The 12,063-nt window shown below is 35.4% G+C and overlaps 1 long non-coding RNA gene across 1 annotated transcript in view; it reads right to left on the minus strand.

Moving 5' to 3' along the window:
• Window positions 1-483: 483 nt before the first annotated feature.
• The window catches only part of LOC137623112 (uncharacterized), a 90,808-nt gene continuing 79,228 nt past the window's right edge, over window positions 484-12,063 (minus strand). Inside the window, exon 4 of the long non-coding RNA XR_011040555.1 lies at window positions 484-619. This is a non-coding gene — a long non-coding RNA (uncharacterized lncRNA). The remainder of the gene's footprint in view (window positions 620-12,063) is intronic.

Here is a 12,063-nt window from a genome sequence, read left to right on the forward strand (position 1 = left end):
AGAAAAAAATATGTAAGCGCTGGTAATCCAGGGCATACTTACGATAATTCTGGATCCATATGTGTAAAAAATGTTGATTTTAATTTTTTTTTTTTTTTTTTTGCTGGCTGCTGCCAGAAAATCCCATGTACCTGTATTACTGTATTTTCCATAAAGTGATTATTAGTAACAATAATCAGCATGTAATAGGACAAAAATAAATTGTAATAATAATCAGTATGTAATTTTATTTAAAACCAAGTTGGGTATATTATATTTACAAGAGTTTGTTGTACAACCAATGATAGATAAGGATGGCATGACTGGTCAAAAAAGTAAGAAGAGTTACCATATGGTATATTTATTTCTATTAAATGGACATAGTCTTCAAACCACTCTGTAACAACACAGCAACCAGGGTCTCTTCAAACCACTCTATAACAACACAGCAACCAGGGTCTCTTCAAACCACTCTATAACAACACAGCAACCAGGGTCTCTTCAAACCACTCTATAACAACACAGCAACCAGGGTCTCCTTCACTCATTGGTAAAATATCCTCTTCCCTACTGGCTGGTCGTAGACCTCTTCCTGGTTTGTCTACATCATCTTTCCTGCTACTGACCAGAAATTTTCATACTGTAAAGAAAATGCGTTAGGCTTAACATTATCAAATAACGCAACTCTTACTGATGCAATAACTTGGATAAACTATTATGGGAACCAATACAAGTAATTATTGATACAGCTTTTGGTAATTTCCTTCGGAAAATAACAGATCAACGTTAAGCTGGAAGAATTGTTTACATCAAAACAAACCACTGCACAATTTTCATTATATTAGCAAGTAATGGAATTGTCGGGCAGTAGGGAAACATACCCTTAAAAGAAAATAGGTGTAATTCCACCTACTTTGCCCAAGTACTAACCTAGAAATGTTTAAAGGAAAATGCATTGAAGTGAAAAGGCTACTCTGCAAAATCATGAAAGTCATCAGTTACAACGATGTTGGAGGTTAAAATAGGATACAAGAAGCTAGTAACACAACATCTGAAGAATTATAAAGGTAGTATATAATTCAAGGAATTTGAAGAGACTGTGCCAGTGTACCTGTGCAAACATTCCAAAGTCAGAGTGGAAACATTGGTATCTATGAAGAGCCTCAAACCACTCTAAATAACAGCACAGCAACCAGGGTCTACTTCGCTCTTCAGTAATATATCCTCTTCCCCTGCTGGCTGATTCATACACCTCTTCCTGGTTCATCTACATCGTCTTTACTGCTACTGACCTGAAATTTTCATATTGTAAAGAAAATGCGTTAGGCTCAAAACAACTGATTCTAACATTGTCAAATAACGCAACTCTTGCTGATGCAATTGCCAGGGGATAAACTATTATGGGGACCAATACAAGTAGTTATTGATACAACTTTGGGTAATTTCCTTCTGAAAATGACAGATCACCGTTGAAATTTACGTTAAGCTGGAAGAATCATTTACTGTACTTCAAAACAAACCACTGCACAATTTTTATCATAATAGCAACTAATGGAATTGTCGGGCAGTACCCTTAAAAGATAATGGCTGTATTTCCACCTACTTTGCCCAAGTACTAACCTAGAAATGTTTAAAGGAAAAATCATTGGATTGAAACGGCTACTCTGCAAAATCATTAAAGTCATCAGTTACAACAATATTGGAGGTTAAAATAGAATACAGGAAGCTAGTAACAACATCTGAAGAATTATAAAGGTAGTATATAAATCAGGGAATTTGAAGAGACTGTGCCAGTGTACCTGTGCAAACATTCCAAAGTCAGAGTGGAAACATTGGTATCTATGAAGAGCCTGAAATTATGTTCTTTACTATCATGGTAGTAAGCCATGAGCCACATCAAGTACCAGTATGGACAGCAAAATAGTTTTTCATCCACAATATAAGAAAGGAACTTGAAGCAATACATAAATTGTGTTATACCTCTAACTGTTGATGTTACAAAACATTACAGGAATCAAAATGTGTAAAATTAAATTGGACAACATGAATTTTCTTTGAACTGACAAGATTTTTTTTTTTTTTCTTATTTCCCAAAGTGTCCTATGTTACTATAAGATCAACCCGACTGAAATTTGTAATTTCGCATAAACTATAAACCTATTTTCAGCAAAATACAACAGAACATATGCATTCTTTGTACTGGATAGAAGTTCGGCCCTACAATCACTTTATGTAAAAATCCCTTTAGCAGAATTACAACTGGAGTATTATATCCCTATTAAACTAATAAATAATGTTAGATTATTAACTCATAGAGAATTGGAACTTAGGTTTCAAAAATACCTACTCAATGCAGGAAAAAAAAACAAAAGGGCAAAGGCCAGAGGTTTTTCTATCTTCTACTACTATAGTCTCTCCTTGTTCTCATGGAGATTCAAAGCTACTGATGACCTAACTTACAAATAAGAGTTAACATACTGTGCTATGTACAATGTCTAGGGCTATATACTAATGCAAGATAATTTCAATGCATGTACCTAGAAAAGTAATTAAACATACTTCACTTTGTGTAAAATTTAATTTTACACACTTCCTCATTCCTGTAATGTTTTTGCAGTATCAACCATTACAATTACATAACACAATTTTGTTTATGCTAAAAGTTCCCCAAAAGTGAAAATGGTATATAAATCCATATGATTCAAGGTTTGAACTACAAGAAAATCGCTGACATTTAGTCCCTCTATTTGGCACTAATACATAAACAAATGGTGTTTGGCTTACGGACTACAATGGCTAAAGAAACTAAAGATTGCAGGAAAGAAAGTCCTATAAAGTGTTATTGGTAGTACAAATAGAGGAAAATCATATAATATTTTTCAAATACTAGAAAAGGTGAAAAAAGCTGAGAGGATAAAAAAAGTATAAAACAATACTAGTGGTTACTGAATATGAGCCTAAGAATATAGTCATGGATATGGCTGCATTAAAGGTGTGGAGGCTCAGATAAGTACAGAACTACGTACCAAATATAATGTCTTATGTATGTAGATAGTGTCCCTAATTATAGTGGGAAATCTATCAAGACGAGCAAATGTGGCAGAGGTGGGTGGATGACCTACATTTGGTATATCAGTTCTTGGAAGAGGGATAACATTTCCATTGTCATGGGAGTGAAAACAGTTGAAAGAATACCAGATTAAAATGATCGTAGAAAGGAAGTCTTCAGTACAGCTACTCATCACATATTCACCTCAAAAGAATAAGAGAATCAATAAGAAAGGTTATCTGAATCATTGACAGAAATCCAAGAGTCGCAAGGAATATTGGTAAGAAAATTGGTTTTAAGATTGGATCTATAAAACAAAGAGAACTACAGACACAATTGAAAAATGGATTACAATGTTATAACTACTATTTCGAAGAGCTATCTCATGAAAATAGAGAAGGGAGTAAGAAAACAAGTAAAACATAAAATAAAAAGAATTAGCTAATGAGGAGTAACAAAAATATCATTAAAAACACATGCATGGAAGAGAGATGAAGCAGCATCAAAGAATAGAGCCTTTGGGTTCCTGCAGAAAGATGCAAAATGAATTGAGAGGTTCTAAGGATAGTGTCAATGACAAACAAGGTCCCTAGAGAAAATAATTAGAAGGGAACAGAGAAATAAGTAGATGGGCAAAGTAAATTAAGGAGGGAAATAGATGTGATCCAGAGGACAAGCTTAAATTGCAACAATTTAGGGTGAAAATTATAGGAAAACATCTTGCAAAAGGAATGTATTATATCACATACTTGTAGAATTTGTAAAATACATAACAGCATACATAAACAAACATTGCTAAGTGAGAGTGGAGATGCTAGCAATTTTATTAAAGGAATTTCATATATATGTTAGGGTCTATCAAGGATCAGACTAGAGTCCTTTGCTAACATAATAATGAAGTTAAGCTATTATATAGTAAAATCAACAGCACTAATGGAGGAAAACTCGTGTAACTGAATAAGATCCTATGGTTAGGGAAGCAGCTTTTCAGATGCGACACTAAAGGTGGAAGTGGGGGGCCAGATCATGTCTCTAATCAGAGTAAAGAATCTTTTTGAGCCAGAATTCTACTGGAATGAAATAGAGAAGAGGGAGGTGGATGACCCTATTGTGGTTGAAGACCAGATCTTGGTTTGAAAGTGACGAAGGAAACTGCCAAGAGTATAAACAGGGACACTAAAGACTTTAAACACATAGAGGAGTATCAAGATAATGTTAGTAAAAGGCCAGATGCCTCAGAGAGAGTGAATTACAAGGATTTGGGATGTCTCAAAGACTTTTTAGTTCATATGCAGACACTCCATTGGGTAGAGCAAATTATTTCAACATTCAGAGCTTTTATGATCTTGTCTAACTTATACGAGAGAGAGAGAGAGAGAGAGAGAGAGAGAGAGAGAGAGAGAGAGAGAGAGAGAGAGAGAGAGACACTCCATTGGGTAGAGCAAATTATTTCAACATTCAGAGCTTTTATGATCTTGTCTAACTTATACGAGAGAGAGAGAGAGAGAGAGAGAGAGAGAGAGAGAGAGAGAGAGAGAGAGAGAGAGAGAGAGAGAGAGAGAGAGAGAGAGAGAGAGAGAGCATCCAATTTCCGTTATAATACTGTACAAAAGGAAGAAGTAAGAAACTAAAAGACCGGTTTCAGCCAAGGACCCAACAAAGATTAAATAGGTGGAACAGAGTAATTAGCACATGAGAACACTGCAGAGTAAATTGATGATGCAGATAACTCTGATCTCAAGGAAATGTCTATAATGCAACAGCTTACAAGGAAAAACCCCCTACCTATTAACCAACCAACAGCTGACAGTGACAGGCTATATCGATTCTGCACGAGGAGTCTAAAAAGTGTTAATGTATATTCAAGGATAAAAAACATAGGGAGATTCAAGAGAATTTAAATGGGTTATTAATATATGAATGATAATATGCTACAGAAAACTTTAGATCTGGATGATGTATGTGAAAAATGAAGTGCAAAATTATATTATCAGGAATTAAAGCTATACCAAACAAGAAACAGAGTTGAAACAAAAAGTCATCTATTTAGGATTAAAACATTAATGAAAAAAGTTCCAAATACCAAAAGAAGAATTGAAGATCAAAGTTTCCAAGTGGAGGACCTGAATAAGTGGAACATATCCATGTTGGGAAAGCAGGCAGAAATAAGGCAAAACAAAACTTAAGAGAAAAAACAAGACAGGAAATGAGAGAATTAGCAGCCAATGGAGGATAAAACCTAATAGATAAGGAGAAACAGGAAACTATGAGTAAAGATTAAATGGTAGACAAACGGCAGTAAAAACAGTTTGCAAAGCCAGACGTGAATGAGGATGGATGAGGGAAGACGACGAGCAGAGTATACAAATCACACCAAATAAATGTAAGAATTTCTTTCGGAAATTAAGAAGAACAAAATTCATAGGAAAAATTTACAAGGTACTAGTGGGAGAGGAACAAGTTGCAAGTTTGTACACAAGAGAAGGCCATACCTTAGGGAACAAATGAGTTGTGGAAATAAGCTTTTTTCCTGGTATAAACAGGAGTGTGAGATATAAATTATGGACATTCAGATACATCTATAAGAGGGGAAGGATGATATGTAGATGGCAGAAGTTTACTGGTACTACTGTATTAGGAATACTGATAGCCTTTTGGAAGCAAAGTTGGAGGGTGCAAGCAAAAATGCTATATAGTACTATACAGGTGCTAAGTGACCTCTGTCACTTTGGAATCTATTGGATTTTGAATGCAGGGAAGAAGACACAAGCACAAATGTTATAGAGAAGCTATGCAACCACTGTGGCTAAAGAGGAAACAAAATACACAAGAATATGAAGCTGTTACAGAAAAGGAAAGCAAAGTGAGAAGAAAAACAGATAGATGAAAAACACCAAAAAGAAGTTTTTAATAGCAGTACAAAACCTATTAGCAACAAGAAAAATTAAGTATTTCTAATAACAGTACAAAACTTATTAGCACAACAGGGAAAAATGAAATACCCAAATGTGAATAAGTTTAAAAATTAAAGATAATGGACAATGAGAATACAGAATATACCTATCTTTAAAATGTCGAATATTCATAAACATGGGGAGAATTACCAGCAAATAACAATGGGGATAAACAGTGAGAAATAAGCTTATGAAATCCATTGGCAAACAGATGTACTGGTGAAGAGAAGTTATTAAAATCTGAGGTAGCCTAAATGTTAAAAGCGTAAAATGCAAGGGGATTAAAGTTGAACGCGTATAACGTAGGGGGATTTCAATAACAAAATATTTAGAAAAAAAACAAGGCATAAATGAACTATACTCAATTTTCTTTAATGAGGCGCATTTGCACTGACTCGCAGCGGTGCCCTTTTAGCTCGGAAAAGTTTCCTGCTATCTGATTGGCTAGAATTATCTCGTCCAACCAATCAGCGATCAGGAAACTTTTCCGAGATAAAAGGGCACCCCTGCGAGTCGGTGTAAATCTGCCTCGCTAAAAAGAATTGACTATAGTGTCAAAAGCAGATAATATATCATGTAAAAGGAGGATGTTTAAACAGATAAAATGGAACAGGTAATAACTATTATTTAGTGATAAGAAGAAAGAACAAAGAGAGAATAACTACAACATACACCATATACAGTTTCAAATAAATTTATATTGCACTTAGAAAAAAAAAAAACATGAGTCAATTTAGGACAAGAAGGTACTACGAAGAAATCCCAACTTAAAAAGATAAAAGTAGATCAGTCTTTTCATAATACAGGGAAAGTTGACAGTCATGCATAGCTAGAGAAGATGCCAGCAAGCAAAGATATTCAGTAAGGAATACAATTGAAAAGGGTTTACAAGAATGGGTTACTGGTACAGCTTTAGGGGACAAAAAAAAAAGGTGCAGCTTTAGGGGACAAAAAAAAAAAAAAAATAAATAAAATAACGAATACTATAAAAAAAATGTGTTGGTGGTATACAAAAAATAGAACACTAATAAAAAAAGGAGGAAGAAATAAAAGATTTTGAACAATTCTGTTAGCATATTTAAAGGATAACAAAAGCAAATAGTGAATAATAATAGCATGGACAATTAGAAATAAAATGAGAGAGAGAGAGAGAGAGAGAGAGAGAGAGAGAGAGAGAGAGAGAGAGAGAAAGAGAAAGAGAAAGAGAGAGAGAGAGAAAAAGAGAGAGAGAGAGAGATTATGCATTTATGAATTAGGGCCACAGGAGCCTTCAGCCCTAAATGCAAGGTTAAACAAAGTTGTATAGTAAAGAAGTTCTTGGCACCTCGGGTATGCTAGGAGGCTAAAATGTGGTTGCAGTTGGGCCCCAAAGGGTCACTGAAAAGAAACCAGAGCAATGTCTACAATGCACGCGGTAGGTACACTAATGGCCCTACCCATCCACAAGTACTTTGTGGACACCTCCATTAGGTATGACTTGCAAAATACTTTTTAATTACGAGCTTTACCAAAAGTAGCCCAGCAGATGGGTAGACAAAGGGAGTTTGCAGAGCCCGACACGAATGAGAACTAATGAGGGAGGTTTAAAGACCACTCATGAATGCCAGAGGCAAGGGACAGTGTTATTGTCCTAGCAAGCAGGACAATGCCCTGGAAACTGACTGTATATACATGTGATCAGCGCCCAAGCCCATCTCCACCAAAATTAGGACCAGAAAGGGTGAGGTGTGGTGAGATAAAGCATCAATAATTTATAAAATCAATGAAATACAGTACTGTGAATATATGCAAAAACAAGAGAGAGGGAAATGAAATAGGATGGAAATTCTAATAAAGCACAACATAAGAAATATGAGTTGTGTTTTGTATTGGGAACAATAGGAATGATAAAAGTATATATTTTTTAATACATAGAAACCTAGGTGCAGGAACTAGATTACAGTATAACGAATGAAGACGGATTTTTCGGTAGTTAGCAATGCTCTGCCCAAACTCATAGTACTGTGGATGGAAGCAGCATCTCAAAACAAAGAGAGAAGACAATTTAAAGGGATTGGAATCAGAATCTCAACACATCACAGGAAAAAGAGGAAATACTAATGAAATCAAAGCCATTGAAAAGATGAAAAATCTGTGAAAAGGGTAAAATATAAGAAAGATAAAACAAAAATTAACAGAACATTGGAAAAACGAAAGCAACGTTTTGAACACCATCTGAATAAAAAGAAGAACAATATTGGTATGACGAAGGGACTAGAGATTACCATATCCTTATGGTTTAATAAAACCATCGGAAACATTTTAACGTAAAAAATCCATGGCTAACTAATACACAAAAACATGCTAAAGAAATGCAAGGATCATGAGAGGTAAAATTAAGTATGCCTAAAACAATATACAAAGGAACGGAATACATTAAAATGCTAAAACCTAAGTGGAATAAGTGCCAGATAAAAGTCAGGCAATTTTACAAAGCTGTCGACAACAGAAGCATTCTTTTACTGAAATAGTTATAAGAAAATTACGTTGCAAAGAGGATCAAATTACAACATATAATTGTAAAATTTGAGAAGTATGCGACAGAATGCCAAACTAAGTGCTAAAATAACACTAGGGATAGTTGCAAGTACATGAAAAAAATTGAGATATATGTCTGGGTCTATCAAGCCATCAGACGAGAGTTCTTTGCTATCGGAAATGGAGTAAGCTGCAAGTGTGCAGAAAGGGTCCGGAGTAAGCTGCAAGTGTGCAGGAACGGTCCTTAGGAATCCAGCATAGCAAACTTGAGTAGATCTAGGAAAAATGGAATGGGATATTGAGAATTCAGTGCTAGTATGCGACTATAAATTAAAGAATTGATCGATGAATATGAAAAATGAAGGGCAAAATTAAGAAATGATGTTATAGCTGATAAGAAAACAGTTGCAGCAAAGGGAGTCAGGTATGGAAAGCATTGCAAATAACAACAGGGGACCTGAGACAGTTGAACACGTACAAATAATGTGTTAGGCAGGCAGGTAGAAATAAGATCCATTGTAGCAAGAAAGGACGAGAGAGAGCTAGCACCCACTAGAAAATGAAATGCCATGGCAAAAGAACTAAGAGGGGATAAAAATGACAGAATATTAAAGGATAGACAAAGAGTGTTTGCAAAGCCTGACATGAATTAGAACTATTGAGGGAGGTTAAAAGATTTAAAAGGCCACTCATTAATGCCAGAAGCAAGGGACAGTGACATTGCCCTAAAAACTGACCATATATACATATGATCAGCACCAAAGCCTCCTCTCTACCAAAACTAGGACCAGGGCCAGGAAATGGCTGCTGATGACTCAGTTTGTAAACCTGTAGGCTCCCCACCAGCCATCCTTAGCTCAAAAGGATGGTGAGGGTTGCAGACACTAAAGAACCTATTGAGTTTGAGCGGGTCTCGAACTCCAGTCCGACAAGCACCAGGTAGGGATGTTTCCATTAGGCCACCACAAAGGGAGTACTGAACCAGATTATAAATTTATTTTTGTAAGGATGAGTAATTTACTGTATATCATAGTGATGTGTAGTAATGATTTACAAGGTAGAATTCTTAACGGCAAACAGAGACCTTGTTAGCAGGACACAAACAGGGTTGAATGGATCTTCCAAATGTAAATGGTTCTAAAAAACCATCAAATAGCACAGTTATGAGAGTATGAGGTGGTTATTAGAAGGGGAAATAAGAAGTAAGTATGAAGGATTTTTGAAGTTACAGGAACAGTAAAATGAAAACGGGATAACAGACCGGAGGAAATGTACAAAAACTTAAAAATATAGAGAGCAGCAATAGCCTACATACATAATCTAAAGAGACAGACATATATAAACGTGAGGGGATTTAAAGAAAAAAATTATATTACTGGAAAAGATACAGATTGCTATTAAATCTACAAATATATCCCTACCAGAAACACCTATGAGAGTGAAAAAGATGGGAGAGCTAAATGTTTTGGGGGTATTGCATAACATTAACACCGAGAAAGAGGAGGAGTATTGATACGAATACCGGAAGACCTTAGAGAAGGAACAGTGAAACTGAAAAGTATAAAATAAACATATAATGTCCTTGGGATAGAATTAATTCTAAATTACGAGAAAATGAAGAAATGTACTGGTCAATGAAGAGAGAAGTAAGGGAATGCATTCTGTAATAAAAGTAGGAAAGCGTCTGACTAAAGGGATTTAATTCTTAAATTAGAAAGCTTAACACTAAACATTGATGATTTATTATCTAAATTGGGTTAAATACTTTGTAGTAGTTAGGATAAGCATCATGAATGTGAATGCTAGATATTCAAGCAGATGGACGAGAATAAAGAATGGGAAAAAACTTAGTGCAGTATTAGGTTGAATTTTAATAATGGTAGAAACCAAGGAGGAATAATTACAATAAACAGCAAATGCAGTTTCAAAAGTTGAATTAAACAGACTGTAGTGAAATAATACATATGATCATGATTTAGTAAATAGGACCCAAGCCTCTCCTAGAAAAATAATCATCACAACAATGAGTTCAAGAGTCTGAAAATGCAGGAATAATAGAAAGAGTGCAAGAAAAATTAGTAAAAAGGAGATATAAGCATGGCATTGGAGTCAAAATGATTCTCACAAAATGAGAAGAGATATTCCTAAGGAAAAGGAAAATATAAGAGAACTGATGAAACAGTACAGTGCCACCAAGAAGACCAGAATTTGAAAGAAAACAGCGGATAAGTGTTATAAAACTATGGGGAAAAGCAATAGGAAAATATATTTTAAGAGAGACTGATACTAAGCAAGAGAGCAAAGAATGGAAAGGTGAGACTTTAAAATTGGAATGTTGGCAGCCATACGGGAGAGGGAGAAGAGTTGGTTGATGACGTGCAAAGAAGGAAAATTATAATTAAATGTATACTCGAGATTAAATGGAAAAGGATAAGTGCAAGAATGCGGATGATACAAGAGAAATTGGATAGGAATTATTGTCCATCCAGATTGGCAGGAGAATGTCACAAGTCAAGAGTATCTGCGACAGGCCCCTGGGCTTAAAGTTAGTGAAAGAGAGTATGACATAGGTAGACACCCTTGAAAAGAAGGAAGAATACACGAGGAAACTAAAAGAATATATAGAAAGAGTTCCAAGAAGTGAACTATTGGAGTTATCTGGGGACATGAATGCCCATTTAGGTGATAGTTCTGATGGCTTTGAAGGACTGAGGATGAAAAGGTTTGGGAAGAAAACAGAAAGGTGAAATACTGTCAGAAGTAGCAGAAGCTATGAATCAGGTATTCTTGAATACACTTTTTGGGAAAAGGAGAAGTTATTTGGTAACATATAAAAGTGGACAAAATTACTCAAATAGACTATGATCTAGTTAAGAAGGAAGACAAGAACATTTTTATGGATTATTCCAAATGAATATGTTGTAGCTCAACACTGACTGGTGGTGGAAGATTTTAGGTTGAAACCAATCATTATCATCATCATTTCTTCCTACGCCTATTGATGCAAAGGGATTTGGTGAAACCAATAATGTGAGGATCAAAACTTGGAAACTAAAGGGGGAGAAGTCAAGAACATTAAGAAGTGAGGTGCAAAGAGCCATTGAAGAGATATATGTAAATTGAACAACAGAATTGCATGAAGAGATATGAGTTGTTAGGAAAGAGACTGTGTTACTACCAGCAGCAGAGGTGTGTGGGAGGACAAGTGGTTAACAGCAACAGGAAATAAAAGCATAATTGTGGAATCAAGAGGTTCAAACAGCTGTGAAGGAAAAGAATATAGCCAGAAGAAGGGGCAAAGAAGAAAACAACTACCAAAACAAGTGAGGCATATACAGTACACAGATAAAGAGGGATAAAGAGAATGGTAGCAACTGCAAAGGGAGAAAACAAGAAAGGTAAGAGATGATGAAATGATCAGAGGGAGAAAAGATAATCAACAGACTTGGAGATGGCAAGATGTAGCAGAGGTGGGAATCATTAAAGATGAAAAAAAAATAAGTCTTAATAGAGGAGGAGGAAGTCAGACAAGATGGAAAGATACTTTTTAAGAGCTATTAAACA

Source organism: Palaemon carinicauda, chromosome 30 (genome assembly GCF_036898095.1).
Source record: "Palaemon carinicauda isolate YSFRI2023 chromosome 30, ASM3689809v2, whole genome shotgun sequence".
Classification (NCBI taxonomy): domain Eukaryota; kingdom Metazoa; phylum Arthropoda; class Malacostraca; order Decapoda; family Palaemonidae; genus Palaemon; species Palaemon carinicauda.